The following is an 18,622-nucleotide window of genomic DNA, read 5'->3' as shown; positions in this document are numbered from 1 at the left end:
AAGGCATATATATGTGCATTGTTAATATATTTATCTCATTTATATATATACGCATACATACGCACATACATATATATATATATACACATACAAACCCTTTTTTTTTCTGTGCTAATCCAGGACGCGGGCACACACATCACACATGGAGGCGAACGTCGTTTCACTGTATATACATTTTCAATCTGCATTTGATCAGAGTTGCTGGACTGAAGGCAACATATTAAGAGCAGAGAAATACAGTATTTATACAGTACATGGTTAAAAGATTGGACTTTTCAAGAGGTGATCAGAAATGTTTTTCTTGCTTAGTTTGAAATTAGATTTTAGACCACATATTTCAAAATGAAAGTATTTATTTTAAGTATTTATTTATTAGGGCCCAAGCACTTACAGTGCGAAGGCCCTGTTGTATCTGTAGGAATTTTCTATTCTTTATTCTTTATCCTTCTGACGAAAGGAGGGCCTTTTTGCCCCTCTAAACGTGCCCCAAAAGTCACCAAATTTTGAACACAAGCCAGGCCTGGCGAAAAATGTGATATTTAAGGGTTTTCATTTAATTTTACTTGGGAATACTCCATTACAAATATATGTAAGAGGCTTCACCACACCATTAATAATACTTTTTACCATTGTCATGTCAATATCATTTTAGTCAGTTGACTTCTTGCTCTTGAGATTTTTCACAATATCAAAAATGTCCTTTTCATCTGTAGCCTTTAAAAAAATAGATTCATTTACATGCTGAAAGTTGATTTCCACTTCCCTTATACTACCAGTGTCTGCAATCTCTCTGGCCAAACCAGGACCAACACCAACACAAAAATCATTAAACTCATTTGCAATTAGGTTCAAATTATCAACACTTTTGTTGTCGTTGGTTGTGAAGTAATTTGGGTATCCATCTTTCCCCTTTCTTTTTCTGATGATGTCATTCAATATTTTCCAAGTATTTTTTATGTTGTTTTTATTTTCCTCTAGGAGGTGACTGTAATACTCCTTTTTGCTACTTCTCATGATTCTTGTTAATTAGGGCCCGAGCACTTGCAGTGCGAAGGCCCTATTGTATTTGCAGGAATTATTCTTTTTCTTCTTCTTCTTATTGTTCTGACAAAAGGAAGGCCTTTTTGCCCCCCTAAACGTGCCCAAAAAGTCACCAAATTTTGCATGCAAGCCAGGCCTAGCGAAAAATTTTATATTTAATGGTTTGCATTATTGGGCGTGGCAAAATGGCTCAACAGCGCCCCCTTGAAAACTTTGTGCCTCAAGCCCCACGATACGGTTTGACGTACATGCACAAAAATCGGTACACACCTGTATCATGGCCCAACTTAAAGAAAAGTCTCTTGGCGTCATGCCCGAAACCGAACAGGATGTCGGCCATTTTGAATTAGTCGTGTCATTTTGGCGAAATTTATGCCATTCCTTCGGCAGTTAATACGGCCCGAACCGTAACGTGCACCCAGGTGTGTTATACATCAAAATGTGCGTCTCCATCCTCCGACCCCACGCATTACTTTTCTCTTTCAAAAGCGTTACCGTAGCGACGCTAGACGCCAAAAAGCGCGCCCACCGTTCATCTGATTGGTTCAGACAGAAAAAACTTTGCGCCTCAAGCCCCATAATACGCTTTGACGTACATGAACGAAAATCGGTACACACCTGTATCATGTCGCAACTTAAAGAAAAGTCTCTTGGCGCCATGGCCGAAACCGAACAGAATGTCGGCCATTTTGAACATTCTGAATTAATCGCCTAATTTTGGAGCAATATATGCCATTCCTTCGAGAATTAATATGGCCCGAACCGTAACGTGAACCCAGGTGTGTTATACATCAAAATGTGCGTCTCCATCTTGCGACGACACGCATTACTTTTCTCTTTCAAAAGCGTTACCGTGGCGACACTAGACGCCAAAAAGCGCGCCCCCCTTCATCTGATTGGTCCATATTTGATAGTTCTCCAAAAGTCACCAAATTTTGCATGCAAGCCAGGCCTGGCGATAAATTTGATATTTCATGGTTTGCATTAATGGGCGTGGCCTAACGGCTCAACAGCGCCCCCTAGAATACTTTTCTCTGCCATAACTTTTGAATGGTTTGACATAATGAGTCGTGGGTGGTGTCATCGGACTCGGTATTGAGTCCTTGACCATAATTGGTGAAAATTAGCCCCGCCCCTTCTTCTGATTGGTTGTCCCTTTTTTCTGCTATAACTTTTGAATGGTTTGACATAGGAAGTCATGGGTGGTGTCATGCCTGATATGCTTATGGGGGGCGGTGGCCGTGAGTGCGAGGGCCCGTTCATCGCTGCTTGCAGCTTTAATTATTATTATTATCATTATTATTATATTATTGCTATTATTATTATTATTATTATTATTATTATTATTATTATTATTATTATTATTATTATTATCATTATCATTATTATTATTATTATTATTATTATTATTATTATTATTATTATTAGGGCCCGAGCACCTTCAGTGCGAAGGCCCTATTGTATTTGCAGGAATTCTTTGTATTATTTTTTTTTTTATTATTATTTTTCTGACAAAAGGAAGGCCTTTTTGCCCCCCTAAACATGCCCAAAAAGTCACCAAATTTTGCATGCAAGTCAGGCCTGGCGAAAAATTTGATATTTCATGGTTTGCATTAATGGGCGTGGCAAAACGGCTCAACAGCGCCCCCCGGAAAACTTTGTGCCTCAAGCCCCATGATACGATTTGACGTACATGCACGAAAATCGGTACACACCTGTATCATGGCACAACTTAAAGAAAAGTCTCTTGGCGTCATGCCCGAAACCGAACAGGATGTCGGCCATTTTGAATTAGTCGTGTCATTTTGGCGCAATTTATGCCATTCCTTCGGCAGTTAATACGGCCCGAACCTTAACGTGCACCCAGGTGTGTTATACATCAAAATGTGCGTCTCCATCCTCCGACACCACGCATTACTTTTCTCTTTCAAAAGCGTTACCGTGGCGACGCTAGATGCCAAAAAGCCCGCCCACCCTTGATCTGATTGGTTCAGACAGAAAAAACTTTGCGCCTCAAGCCCCACAATACGGTTTGACGTACATGCACGAAAATCGGTACACATCTTTATCATGTTGCTACTTAAAGAAAAGTCTCTTGGCGCCATGGCCAAAACCGAACAGGAAGTCGGCCATTTTGAACATTCTGAATGAATCGCGTAATTTTGGAGCAATATGAGCCATTCCTTTGAGAATTAATACGGCCCGAACCGTAACGTGCACCCAGGTGTGTTATACATCAAAATGTGTGTCTCTATCCTGCGACTACGCGCATTACTTTTCTCTTTCAAAAGTGTTACCGTGGCGACGCTAGATGCCATAAGGCGCGCCCCCCCTTCATCTGATTGATCCATATTGGATAGTTCCCCAAAAGGCACCAAATTTGGCATGCAAGCAGGGCCTGGCGATAAATTTGATATTTCATGATTTGCATTAATGGGCGTGGCAAAATGGCTCAACAGCGCCCCCCGGAAAACTTTGTGCCTCAAGCCCCACGATACGGTTTGACGTACATGCACGAAAATCGCTACACACCTGTAGCATGGCACAACTTAAAGAAAAGTCTCTTGGAGCCATGGCCGAAACCGAACAGGAAGTCGGCCATTTTGAATTAATTGTGTAATTTTGGCTAAATTTATGCCATTCCTTCGGCAATTAATACGGCCCGAACCGTAACGTGCACCCAGGTGTGTTATACACCAAAATGTGCGTCTCCATCGTGCGACTACACGCATTACTTTTCTCTTTCAAAAGTGTTACCGTGGCGACACTAGACGCGAAAAAGCGCACCCACCCTTCATCTGATTGGTCCATATTTGATAGTTCTCCAAAAGTCACCAAAATTTGCATGCAAGCCAGGCCTGGCGATAAATGTGATATTTCATGGTTTGCATTAATGGGCGTGGCCTAACGGCTCAACAGCGCCCCCTAGAATACTTTTCTCTGCCATAACTTTTGAATGGTTTCACATAGAGAGTCGTGGGTGGTGTCATGGGACTCTGTAATGAGTCCTTAAGCTTCGTTGGCCTTAATTAGCCCCGCCCCTTCTTCTGATTGGTTGTCCCGATTTTCTGCTATAACTTTTGAATGGTTCGACATAGAGAGTCGTGGGTGGTGTCATCAGATTCTTTATGGAGTCCTTGACCTTCATTGGCCTGAATTAGCCCCGCCCCTTCTTCTGATTGGTTGTCCTTTTTTTATAATAAAATTGCCGCGAGCCGCCAGTCGCTCTCGCGCTGACTCCCGCTTCCTGATTCAAACGTCTGCCGGCCCCGCCCCCTGACCAATCAGTGGCGAGTAGGGTGATGACGGCCCCGCCCCCCGACCAATCAGTGGCGAGTAGAGTGATGACGGCCCCGCCCCCGACCAATCAGTGGCGAGTAGGTTGATGACGGCCCCGCCCCCCGACCAATCAGTGGCGAGTAGGGTGATGACGGCCCCGCCCCCCGACCAATCAGTGGCGAGTAGGGTGATGACGGCCCCGCCCCCCGACCAATCAGCTCCCTGTAATGTGGTGACCTCAGAAATATTCCCGGCTCAGCCCGGTTACAACCTTGGCAGAATGGTTACAGAAAAATTAATAATTAAAATATTAGGGTTTTACTAATATTTATAACTTATAAATATTTAAAAAGTTAGGAAAAAAAAGTTCCAGACATTTTATCGCTATGTTGGTCTGTCCTAAGCCAGTAGGTCAAATGAAATGAATAGCTGAGACTTAGCTCAGCCAGATTATTGCGGTCTTTGCTGCCAGAGGTCGAGAGTTCAAGACTGGCAAAATGCCGAAATTTTTGTCAGCAATTTTTGTGTTTTTTTTACATCAAAATGTTCGTCTCTGTCCTGTGACGACGCACATTACTTTTCTCTTTCAAAAGTGTTACTGTGGCGACGCTAGACGCGAAAAAGCGCTCGTCCCCTTCATCTGATTGGTCCATACTTGATAGTTCTCCAAAAGTCACCAAATTTTGCATGCAAGCCAGGCCTGGCGATAGGCTACATTTGATATTTCATGGTTTGCATTAATGGGCGTGGCCTAACGGCTCAACAGCGCCCCCTAGAATACTTTTCTCTGCCATAACTTTTGAATGGTTTGACATAGAGAGTCGTGGGTGGTGTCATCAGACTCTGTATGGAGTCCTTGACCTTCATTGGCCTGAATTAGCCCTGCCCCTTCTTCTGATTGGTTGTTCCTTTTTTCTGCTATAACTTTTGAATGGTTTGACATAGAGAGTCGTGGGTGGTGTCATTTCTGATATGCTTATGGGGGGCGGTGGACGTGAGTGCGAGGGCCCGTTCATCGCTGCTTGCAGCTTTAATTTGTTTTTATAGTTCTTATACTTATCTTCCGCATCTTTTGTTCTCTTCTTGAGATAATCTTTATATAATGCATTTTTCTTCTGACATGCATTTAATATACCTTTAGTTAGCCATGGCTTTTTGTTAGTTTTATGTTTGATTAGTTTCTTTACCAGAGGACAATTATTTTCATAGAGAGTTATTACTATACATAAGAATGTGTCATACGCTTCGTCTAATTTATCAACATAGACTTTACTCCAGTCCTGTCTTGTTATCTTGCAATTCATGACTTCTGTGTTTGATCCTGTGGAGCTTTGAATAATTGCAAACACTGGCAGATGATTGTTGGAGAAATTCATGTATAATCACTTTAAACAGACTAAATGCTGACCCTTAAAGTCTGAAGTCAAGTGACATTTTTACCGTGTCTCATGTCTATTGTGAAATTAGTTTTATATCCTGTTCTTCTGATTTACCCGCTTTTGACCTTAAAGCTTGGATCTGTTTTAACTAAAAGGAAGTGTATGACCTTTATGTAATTGTTTTTTTCTTGTCTGGAATAACAGCGAAATAACAAGCTCAGCACTTTTGCCTAACTCATGATGTGTAAAAAGAATACGCCCATGTACTGAATAAATTCAAGCTGAAGAGGGAAGCTCATTTGGAGTTGAGCGGAGACACCTCAGTATTCTGAATTCTCCGAGGAGCTCTCTCCCCTTTGCATAGCTGAAACTTTGAATTGTGTCTGGTTCTCATTTCTTTGTAGGGGTAACACGAAATAACCCAACATCTTGGTGCCTTGTGACCCGCCTTCCCACATACCCACGGCTGACGAGGAGAGGACGACGCGCCGAAAAACCGCGCACGGTCAGGGTCTGAGACCTGACAGAAAGACCCGGGTGGTAACTTCCTCAGCGGGCCGGCGTCATAGGTCTACTCTCTTCGTCAGCCCTGGATTGACGGGATCCGACACATCGAGAACCGGCACAATTGAGAAGTAAGTGAAATTTCCTTTGCCAGGGGCAGGAAACAAGGTTAACCAGAAAATTTCCTTTGCCTGGGGCAGGAAAGAAAATACGTATAAGAAAACTTCCTTTGCCTGGGGCAGGAAGGATCAGGCTAGCCAACAATAGTTATCAGGGATAGACTATTGTGTGAAGTGCGAATGACGAGTGAATGCCAATAGTAAATGACTGAAGCAGCAGCATTGTTGTCAATGGTCTGTTGAAGTAAGTCACTTCACGTTGGATTTGTAATTTTTTTTTTTGAATACAATAACACAACGCAGACTGCCACATAGGCGACATGGGCAAGTGCATGAGTAAGACCCCCGACGGGGGGCGCTTAGAAGGAAATGCAAAGTTTATGTTCCAGAAAAATCCAGAGAACGTGAAATGGTTACTTAAATGGAGGAAGAAATATAAGGTTGAAGCCAGGTTACGTGTAGATGCCTGGAGAGAAGTGGTTGTCCGGTTGGAAGGTAGTGTAGCCTCCAAGTCTGGAAGAAAGAAAGTCCAAAAAGGGAGGAAGCCTTACAGTGTTCTCTGGGGAGACATTGGAGCCGCGTGAGAGGAGACTTCACTGGCAGAGCCCAAAATGGAGAAGTGTTCAAAAGGCAGACGAGGAAATAGATGACTTCCGCGTACGCTACGAAAAAGAGTTTAGAACTCACAGCGGCATCGAGTATAATAATCAAGATGACGGCGTATACCAGCAACAACTCAAAAACGGTCTGCTTCGAAACATGTCCCGGCAAATAGGCTAGTGACAAACTGTCAAAAAGGGCTTTAGTTTTCGAGATACCCCTACCGGGGGTAGAACAAAACCTAACAATGTTTTTCCTCATCTCTAAGGTCTCCAATATATGAAATGGATTCTTAGGTTAAACTATTTTACTGCAAACATTGTTAAATTGATACACATTGTTATACACCCTGTGAGGAACCCGAGCGGCCTCCCCACGTACAAGGGGACAAGGCAAAACTGGACCTGGGTGATGAGGTGTAAAAAAAACCTTGCAGAGCGTAGAATGCCAAAAAATAAGGCTTTTTATTGTAAAAAAACACAAAGACATACAGGTGAAGGCAAAATCTGTAGTCTAAAAATGGCACAAAGGGGCATAGCCTCTCAGCAAGCTACATCAAATCAGCAGACTCTCTCTGATATCCAGCCGCTGTTTATAACCCCAGGCAGGGTGGAGAGGTTGATTGGACACAGGTGGGCTCCAATTAGCAGAACCAGGCACACCTGTGTGCTGCTCCCCCGCAGACCACGCCCAATCCTCCACACACATTAAAAAAAAGTCAGGTGAGAAGGGGAGGGGTTGCTCACTTTCTCACAGTTCCCTCCCCCTCTGGAGTCTCGCCAACCCCGTTGCGAGACCGGAAAACGGCCATTTCCTCCGGTTGTCGGCCGCTTCCTCCCGGTATCCGAGGACGCTTCCTCCCGGTATCCGAGGACGCTTCCTCCCGGTATCCGAGGACGCTTCCTCCCGGTATCCGAGGCCGCTTCCTCCCGGTATCCGAGGACGCTTCCTCCCGGTATCCGAGGACGCTTCCTCCCGGTATCCGAGGACGCTTCCTCCCGGTATCCGAGGACGCATCCTGCCGGTCACAGACCTCCTCCTGGTCACCGGGTCTCCCAGACTCCTGCTGGTCACCGGGTCTCCCAGACTCCTGCTGGTCACCGGGTCTCCCAGACTCCTGCTGGTCACCGGGTCTCCCAGACTCCTGCTGGTCACCGGGTCTCCCAGACTCCTGCTGGTCACCGGGTCTCCCAGACTCCTGCTGGTCACCGGGTCTCCCAGACTCCGCCAAACCCAGGGCGTCGCTTCCCACCTCTTCTCTCCAGTTTTCAGGTGGCGCCAAAGATCCCACTCTTGACACCAAATGTGAGGAACCCGAGCGGCCTCCCCATGTACAAGGGGACAAGGCAAAACTGGACCTGGGTGATGAGGTGTAAAAAAAACCTTGCAGAGCGTAGAATGCCAAAAAATAAGGCTTTTTATTGTAAAAAAACACAAAGACATACAGGTGAAGGCAAAATCTGTAGTCTAAAAATGGCACAAAGGGGCATAGCCTCTCAGCAAGCTACATCAAATCAGCAGACTCTCTCTGATATCCAGCCGCTGTTTATAACCCCAGGCAGGGTGGAGAGGTTGATTGGACACAGGTGGGCTCCAATTAGCAGAACCAGGCACACCTGTGTGCTGCTCCCCCGCAGACCACGCCCAATCCTCCACACACATTAAAAAAAAGTCAGGTGAGAAGGGGAGGGGTTGCTCACTTTCTCACACACCCCAAACCTAAAAAAGAACCAAAATACAGCCTGGCCGTATGGGAGTTAAGATATATAAACTCATGTAGATTAATAACAGAAGCTCTGACAGCTTTGAAACTTGACATAATTGTGGTCAGGAAGTTGCTTTACCTATTAGAAAAACCTGGATGTGAATATCTTGATGTGTGGTACATATAAAGACCTTTGAACACTTGCCTAATATAAGCGGACATGCAAAAAAAAGAATATCTATGCAGAATGTTCTCATTTACATTATAGTTGCCTGGCCAGGAATTGTCGTAGAAACACATATCATGGCTTGTTGGAAAGATGGGACTGTGCTGAATCCAGTGATACCAAATATGTAAAGATACCATGCATAGGAAGTGTGGTACATCAATCAATGTATGAGGTGTCCAAAATGAAAGAATACCGAAACATTGACATATTCAGTGTCCAGTCCAGCTGGCAAGAGGCGTAAGGAGCATAAAGCTAGCCTCTGAGGCCCTGTTCAGGCTCTTCTGGAAAGCCATGCATGCATGGCTTGAAAAAAAAGGCCAATATGCAATGACTACAGCACAAGAGCAACTTTTACAAGATGTACAGCATGCATTTGATGGTAATGACAAGGCCACTGCTCAACAGCTCATTAGTGAGGTGGAGACTGAACTCCCTGAGATCCAGCAGAGAATCAAGATGTTCACAACTGAGGGAGTTAAGCAATCAGCATACTTTGGATATTGGTTAACATTCCTAACTGAACATGAACAACCAGAAGCATACACATTCATGAAGCAAGGTGGATTTGTTGTTTGCTGCTCTGAGGATCGAAGCTTCAACTGTGTGGCTACTGATCAGGCACTGGAGCAAACCATCAACCAAGAAGGCAAGAGTCAGGGTGGAGTTGTTGGCTTCACATTACGAAAGGGAGCTCTCGCAAGATGGCTGATAACAAGACATGTGACCACAGCATATGTAGATGCCATGAAAGAGCTTTGTGACACTGATGCAACGAGCCCAAAAGCACACAAGGAGCATGGAGCATCCAGAATAGACAGAGATGAGAGAGACATACAGAAGATAATGGAAGCTGTGGAGCAGAAGCAGAATCCCTTTGACCTTGATAGCATTCCTGAGGAACTGATCAACATTGTTAGTGGTCAGGTTGAATCTGAGAAAGTTGCAAAAGAGCTGTCAAACTTCCTCCAAGATGGTGCAAAGCAGAATGCCATCTTTATTGAACAACGTCTGACAAAATCAAAAAGAACAAAGAGCTTCTGGGATCCAGAGAAAAGGCACCAGTGTGCAACCTTCAAGGATATGAAAACATCAGCAGGAGTTAGTGTATCTAGACAGATTCATATGGACTCAGATGTGCTCTTTTGAAGGTTACTCACTGTCTCCAAACAAAGAGAGGTGTCCATGGAGACTGTGATGTCTCATGAACTCGCTGCTGTCCCACCCTTTTTGTTTTATGATGATGGAAGCATGAGGAAGACAACAAAAGCTGACCTTGCTAAGAAACTGGAGTCAGTCGTTGAAGAGACGCAACAACTGCACAGTGTTAAGGAACCTTCAGGATATTTCATCAATGGTATGGCTCTTCTGCAGAGTCTCCATGATTCAGGCTTTCAGAAATTCAATGACCTGGATGAGTGTATCTGGAGTAAGATCACAATGTTAATGGGAAAGGAAGGAATCAGCTGTGTTGTTTTAGTGTTTGACAGGTATGACCATCATCACTCAGAAGAGGCAAAATCCAAACCAGCAGGCGAACACATATTATTACAGGACAAGCAAGTGTTCCAAACTACAAGAAATACCTGAGGATCAGTGGGAACAAGGCTGCTCTATGTAGCTTTGTCAGCAATTACATCACTAGTACTGGGCCACACATAATCTTTTCAGAGAACACAGTCATATTGGTAGGTGGCTTTGAAAATGGTGAGGAGGTCAAGAGAGTTAGCAAATCAGGTGTTGACTGCTTGACAGATCTTTACAGTGACCAGGAGGAGGCTGACACAAGACCGGTGTTACATGCAATACACCTTGCAAAGTCACACTCTCGTCTCATTGTCAAATGTGATGATACAGATGTACTGGTTTTGCTTGTGTACTATTCAAGCAAAGGGATGTTTGGATCCTCAGAAGTGTTCATGTACTCTGGATATGGTCTAAAGCAGTGTTTCCCAACCCTGGTCCTCGAGGCACCCCTATCCTGCATGTTTTAGATGTTAGGACCATTAATTAGAATCAGGTGTGATGATGAAGGGAAACATCTAAAACATGCGGGATAGGGGTGCCTCGAGGACCAGGGTTGGGAAACACTGGTCTAAAGGAAAGATTTGTCCCAGTTTGTTCAATCGCTCAGCGTCTTGGAGCAGCTCTTTGTGAGTGTTTACCAGCATGCCACACCCTCACAGGTTGTGATACCACAAGCAGCTTGTATAGAATTGGGAAGACCACTGCCTTCACAAGACTGAAGACCCACCTGACTGAATTAAAGGAAATGGCCAAGTTTGGACTGTCTGGAAGCCTAGAGGAAGCTTTGCCTGTGGCAAGAAAGTATGCCTTCCTCCTGTATGGCCAAAAGAAAAAGGAGAATGGCTATCCTTGCACTAACTTAGATGAGCTGAGGTACATACTGGCATCTACCACAGATTCTTCAGCAGCAAATCTACCCCCAACAGAAGATGCCTTCCAGCAAGACGTATTAAGAGCCTTATATCAAACAGCAGTGTGGCGTAACAGCCACCGGGCCAAGCCTCATCTCTGGAACCCAGTTGGTAGAGGATGGAGGCTCAGACAAGATGGGTCCATTGAACACGTCATGTGCCAGAATGCACCAGCACCTAAAAAGGTTTGAGACATCACCCACCTGTACTGTAAAGATGGAAACTGCAATAATACCAGCAAATGCCAAGTGTCTTTCAGTGGGCTTGACTTGCACTGAGTTTTACTCTTGCTCTTTCCAAGACTGCCAAAATATGACCCACTTTGTCACTGATGATTACCTGCCATTGTTTATGTAATAACTGCTCGGGGGTCATGTTCTGGGTATGGGTCTCTGGAAAGCGTCTAGAGACAACTTTTGTTGTATTAGACACTATATAAATAAAAAATTAAATTGATGATAATGTGGATGAGTGACAGTGATGGCTACCAAAAGCAGCCCATGAAAAACACCAGCCAAAGAGCTGCGTGAGGAGAGGGCTCATACCTCCTCAGAGTGTTTTGTTTTATGAACATTTGTTTAATTTGAGACGGTAATTTTAATTGTACTGTGTGAAGTTTAGTTATAGTTTTATTAAAATGATCATCAAGGCCGAACTGCAATCCTGTCACCAGTCTCCCGTGTGTGTGTTATTGCTGAGCCGTAAGCCTTAGCTAGACCCAGCCCCCGGTACAGTACAGAATATGTTGCATTACTATGCAATACAACATATTCCTTTATTTGGGACAGTTTTATATTTAGTGATTATTGATTATGCATGCTATTTACATATTTGGTATTGATGGATTCAGCATAACCGCATATTCCAACAAGCCATCATATATGACAGTACATGTATCCATAATTAAAGTTTTATCTCAAGTATGGATAAAAGGTGTCATATGAGTGTATAATTAATTTAATGCATCATGTATATCCGCAAGTTACCTGCTTAGTTTGCAGCAATATTGAATTGGTCAGCTGTGGAGGCTTGATTATGTATATATCTTTCACTTTCTTTAATTTGGGACACCTCATACATTGATTGATGTACCACATTGCCTATACATGGTATCTTTATATCTTTGGTATCACTGGATTCAGCACAGCCCCATCTTTCCAACAAGCCATGATATGTGTTTCTATGACAATTCCTGGCCAGGCAACTATAATGTAAATGAGAACATTCTGCATAGATATTCTTTTTTTGCATGTCCGCTTATTTTAGGCAAGTGTTCAAAGGTCTCTACATGTAACACACATCAAATATTCACATCCAGGTTTTTCTAATAGGTAAAGCAACTTCCTGACCACAATTATGTTAAGTTTCAAAGCTGTTAGAGCTTCTGTTATTAATCTACATGAGTTTATATATCTTAACTCCCATACGGCCAGGCTGTATTTTGGTTCTTTTTTAGGTTTGGGGTGTATAACAATATGTATCAATTTAACAATGTTTGCAGTAAAATATTTTAACCTAAGAATCCATTTCATATATTGGAGACCTTAGAGATGAGGAAAAACATTGTTAGGTTTTGTTCTACCCCCGGTAGGGGTATGTCAATTTTTTGGGACATTGTCACTAGCCTAAAATTGCTGAGTGGGTGACAAAACATAATGTTGAGCATGACACAGCCAGCGTAGCGCAGATTATGCAATGGGCAAGACACGCAACCGCCGTGTTGAACAAAAAGGGGAACTCGTCAGACGTTTTCTGGGCAGATCACTCACAGCACCGTGGGGGCCGTAGAGGGCATGGCAGAAGCCACGGTCGAGGTCGCGGACGTGGACAGGGACAGGGACAATCCCCTGGCCACAAAACCCAGTCTGATCTTTGCTTTAAATGCAAGAAGCCCGGCCATTGGGCCCGGGATTGCCCAGACAGTGACGCAAAAGGGGGTTTTCAGTGGTGAAGTGAGGTGACGCTCTCCTATTGAAAAAAAATAAATAAATAAAAAAAAAAAAATAAATATAGACATGGAGAAATATAGTTTTTTCTATCATTCTAAGCCATAAATGAAGGCATAAAATCATTGGGTTGATTGTGACATGGATGTGAAACAAATCAATCATTTGTCCTTACTCTGTTTGTTGTAAAATCACTACTGATAATTGACAACGTCGTCAGGGTTGGATTTCATACAAAGAAATTAGATCCGCTGTGTTTTGGATACAGTGGAGTGAGGCTGTTCATGAGCCTACTGTCATTTGCATGTCAGTGATATTTTTACACAGAAAGGGTTGTGTGGAGGAGAAACAAACCCGTTGTGCAATCCTTTTAGAAAAAGAGGAACTCTGAGTGCACACCAGCCTGTTCACACCAAAAAAAAAAAAAAAATGTACATTTGTGATCAGTGCTGCCATCATTTAGTTTGGGAGTTAATTTGAAATGCACCAATTGAGTTTGGTTAGTGTAGTTTGAGGATAAATGATTTACACATATGCACTGACACACAAACCCACATATAGATGATCTGAAGTTTATGTTTAGTGAGTTTTTTTTATGTGTAGTTTACGCATCGGAATTTATCCCACAATTTGTTTCATTTCTTTTAAGACTTTTGTAAATACATTCTGATTAATTTGAATGAGAAAGAGGAGTAAATAGGGATAGGAAAAAGAAGGCTAAAAAAAAAATAGATAAATAAAAAATAATAAACAAATAAATAAATAGATGAAATGGTAAAAGCTGCTGATGGTCTTAAAGATCCATGCTCTCCACATCGAGAGGAGCCAGCTGAGGTGGCTCGGGCACCTGTATAGGATGCCCCCTGGACGCCTCCCTCGTGAGGTGTTCCGGGCATGTCCCACCGGGAGGAGGCCCCGAGGAAGACCCAGGACACGCTGGAGTGACTACGTCACTCGGCTGGCCTGGGAACGCCTTGGAGTCCCCCCGGAAGAGCTGGAGTAAGTGTCTGGGGAGAGGGAAGTCTGGGGATCCCTGCTCCGACTGCTGCCCCCGCGACCCGGACTCGGATAATGCGGTGGACAATGGATGGATGGATGGATGGTCTTAAAGATCCATTTCGGGATACCAACCAGTTCGCAATTGGCTTGGTAGATCTGGAGTTAAAATTAAATAATCAGATTATTGTGTCTCTGTAGAGGAGCATACACTTGAATTGCAGCATGCAAACAGAAGATTAAGAATCTCCTGAAGACTATATGATTAATCTGGAGACAATTTTCTGACAACTTTCTGGCATTCCTTTTGGACGTGCTACAATAGAGCTCAACAGCAAGTTGATGATGCATTATCTGATGGAATGCTTCCTTCAGTCCGACGTTTTGTGACTGTGAATTATTGTTTATATATATATATATAAGTTCACTGAAGACTGTTGTTTTACGTTGCAGGAGAGTTGCTGCACGGACAGTTTTTGTCTGTGAGGCACCTGAGCATGAACAGCCAGGACTGTTCATTGGACCGTTATGTTATTGACTCGTGTGTTGTTACTTTAATAAAACCATAACCCACTTGGGTTGAAATAAGGAAATTTTGAAATTAGGAAATTCTGTAGTCTTTGACTAAGGTAGAAGACGGAATTTAACAGGTTTTGCCCCTTCTAATCTGGTGATGGGAGGGGGGATCTGAGCGATCTGAGGGACATAGAAAACTGACCCTAGAGGATCATTAAGTCAGACCTGTGACTTGCCAGGATGCAGAGGTCAACAATGAGTGGGAGCACGGACAGCGGGACCCCTACCCCTGTTGACATGCGAGTGGGCTGCTGTTCCTCCCTCTCCCTCTCCTAAGTAGGAACTGCTGAAAATGGGTGACCAGATCCTGAGTTGAGTGGTGAAACGTCATCACTCCGTCAGGACGGGCCCTTTTGCTGTCCAGATCAGGACACCGACAGCACCGGCAGCAGTAAAAGGTTGCTGAATGATCTACTGCGTTCACCAGTTGCAGCGAAGATAGCCGAGCGACCCAGCTGGATCCACCTCAGCCACTGCAAACTACAGCGAGTACCTGAGCCAGACGTTTAGGAGGGACCACCCAGCAGGACCCCCTTTGAGTAGGTTGGAAGTCGGACGGTATCAAAACCTTTGTCCGCCGAAGAACTCACCTGAAACCTACTCACCAGCCACAAGGTAAGGTCAACTGTGGACCCAGGACGCTGGTCTCTCAACCACAGGGCAGAATAATCCCTGAGACCAGCTCCCGTGAGAGGTAGTCTACCCTCCACGTGGCAACTATGAGAATACTCATCCTGATGGGCCTCCTAGGCCTGTCCCAGCTCGCTACGACGGCACCACTGCCCGCTCGGCGAAAACGAGGAAGTCATGACATCGACCACCACGACCACAAGGACAACTCGTGGTGGTTAGCAGCACTCCGGATGTCCACCAGATATGTAAAATCTAGCTGTTATGTGTGCTCTTTTATCCCACATGCTACTCCTAGCTCAGAAATCTATGTGCCTGTTCCTGTCGCCCTGAATGAATCCCTTGCCACGCTCCTGTTACTCTCTGCCGGAAGAAATTTCGCTGAAACATACTTTAAATGGACCAAAACCGTCCCGCTACGCCCCATCAGGGATCCAGCTAACTTCTCAGTCGCCACAAATGCTACTATCGCCCTCTCGATATTCTCACATCGTTCTGCAGGAGGATGGTGGCGCCCAGCCCTGTGTTTCACGCAAAATGCGTCCACTAGCGTATTTCTGGGCCATGCTGAAAATTGTGTATTTAATCTGAACATATCTTGCGAGCTAGGGTCCTCGTGCCCAAAACGTATGGATCAATACACACTTAACACCCCTGGGCTGGAAGTTCCAGTACCTGATTTGATAATACTGAACCTCACGGCGTTCCCTAACCCATCTACTCTCGTCGGAGCTTATAAAAATGGAACCCCCGTGACGGAAGTAGCCGTGCGTATTCCAAACGCCTGGGGCTTTGGATGCCCACGAAACATGGTATGGGTCTGCGGGCATAGGTCCTACTTATATCTCCCAGATAACTGGAGTGGGACGTGTTACTTGGCCTACTTACTCCCAAGTTTCCAGGTGTATCGCGATTTCACCAACATTCCAGGAGTACGCCGTCCGGAAAGAGTAAAACGTGCTCGTATCACCGATGGGATGGGGTTCGCGGGGTCCTTGTTTCCGGTCTTTGGAGCAGCCAATAATACGCACCGCATTAACGACCTGTCTGAAGAATTAGAAAACCTCACCACCTTGACCAATCAGGGCTTCGACACGCTAACTGGCGAACAACAGGCCATCCGTATGATGACCATGCAAAATCGTATGGCTTTAGATTTCCTCCTGGCAGAGAAAGGCGGAGTGTGTAAAATAATTCGAGAAACGTGTTGTACCTGGATCCCAGATGGAAGCTCTAATATGACAGCTATACAGCAGCACCTTGATGACCTTCTTAGTCGACAACATGCTGAGAACTCAGGGGGTTCCACTTGGGATCCCCTATCATGGTTAACCAGTGGCCCCTGGTGGCACCTTTTGCTGAAAATTAGTGCACCGATACTGTGTGTACTAATACTATTCTGCTTATTCACCACCTGTGTTCTGCTCTGTGTGAAATCCATGATAAAAAAAAACTATGCCAAATACTTTTGTCCAGTACCAACTGCTCCAACATGAATATCAAGCGTTGAAGCCAACCGAAGATAACTATGAGGATGTTAGAGAGGAATATGATGATGTTGTTTAAGCCATACTTTGTCTCTTGATTATGATGTGATCATCGAAACTGTCCTGACATGTGATGATGTACTGATGTGTACTAGGATTTAGTATGTTAAAATGATAAACAGGAGGGAGATGTTGGAGAAATTCATGTATAATCACTTTAAACAGACTAAATGCTGACCCTTAAAGTCTGAAGTCAAGTGACATTTTTACCGTGTCTCATGTCTATTGTGAAATTAGTTTTATATCCTGTTCTTCTGATTTACCCGCTTTTGATCTTAAAGCTTGGAGCTATTTTAACTAAAAGGAAGTGTATGACCTTTATGTAATCGTTTCGTTTTTGTCTGGAATAACAGCGAAATAACAAGCTCAGCACTTTTGCCTAACTCATGATGTGTAAAAAGAATACGCCCATGTACTCAATATGTGTAAAAAGAATACGCCCATGTACTGAATAAATTCAAGCTGAAGAGGGAAGCTCATTTGGAGTTGAGCGGAGACACCTCAGTATTCTGAATTCTCCGAGGAGCTCTCTCCCCTTTGCAAAGCTGAAACTTTGAATTGTGTCTGGTTCTCATTTCTTTGTAGGGGTAACACGAAATAACCCAACAATGATCACTTGTGTCATTAATCACTATTCCGCGTATTATATTCTTATCAATACCATTGGTGAAAATGTTATCAATTAATGTCTCACTATGTCTTGTAATTCTGGTCGGACGTGTTATTAGTGGATAGAGGCTCATACTGTACATCATGTTTATGAATTCCATGGTGTGTTTGTTTGCAAGAGGGTTCATCAAATCAATATTGAAATCCCCACATGCAAAAAACAGTTTCCTATTATTTATTTTTTCATATGTAATCGATAGCTTCTCTTTGAATATTTCAACACAAGATCCTGGTGTTCTGTAGACACAGCTTACTAGTACATTTTTAGATTTCTCCATTTCTATTTCTACTGTGATACATTCCATTATATTGTTTATTGCTTGTGACATGCTATCAATAGCTTTACTTCTGTAGGTTTTATCAATGTATATTGCCACTCCACCACCTTTTTTCTGTTTTCTATTCATATGATACATTTCATAACCTTCTATTTCATCCAAGGCGGTTTGTTCTTCGCTTAGCCAAGTTTCAGAGACTGCTATTATTGTGAAATGAGTCTTTAACTGTTCTAAACAATGTTTGATTTTTGACAGATTTGAATTTAAACTTCTACTATTGATATGTATGATTGAGATTCCCCTCTCCTCTCTAAAGTTGTTCCCAAACTGTTCTTCAGTAAAGTATTCACAATGGTTCTGTATGTTAATGTAAAAATTATTCCCAGGATCAATATCATTTTCAATGTCATGGTCCCTGTAGTCTGTGAATCTAGATGTTTTAAGTCCAAGGGCCTCACATTCAGTGATACATATTTGTTGTTGTCTCATGACATCAGTTGGGAGTGAATGGTTTGTGTCAGGGCTTGTCATGGGCTGTGAGTTTCAGGGGTGACAGTCTTTTTGCTTGTGTGACCTTTGAATTGTCATTTCTTGAACTTTTCCAGCTCCGTGATGTCTTTGATAAGCAGCACTTTGGCCTCCTCAGGTGTTCCGTTGAGTTTTATAAATACTTTGCAGCTAGATGTCCA

Source organism: Cololabis saira, chromosome 1 (assembly GCF_033807715.1).
Source record: "Cololabis saira isolate AMF1-May2022 chromosome 1, fColSai1.1, whole genome shotgun sequence".
Lineage (NCBI taxonomy): Eukaryota > Metazoa > Chordata > Actinopteri > Beloniformes > Belonidae > Cololabis > Cololabis saira.
Note: the sequence above shows the minus strand (reverse complement) of the source record.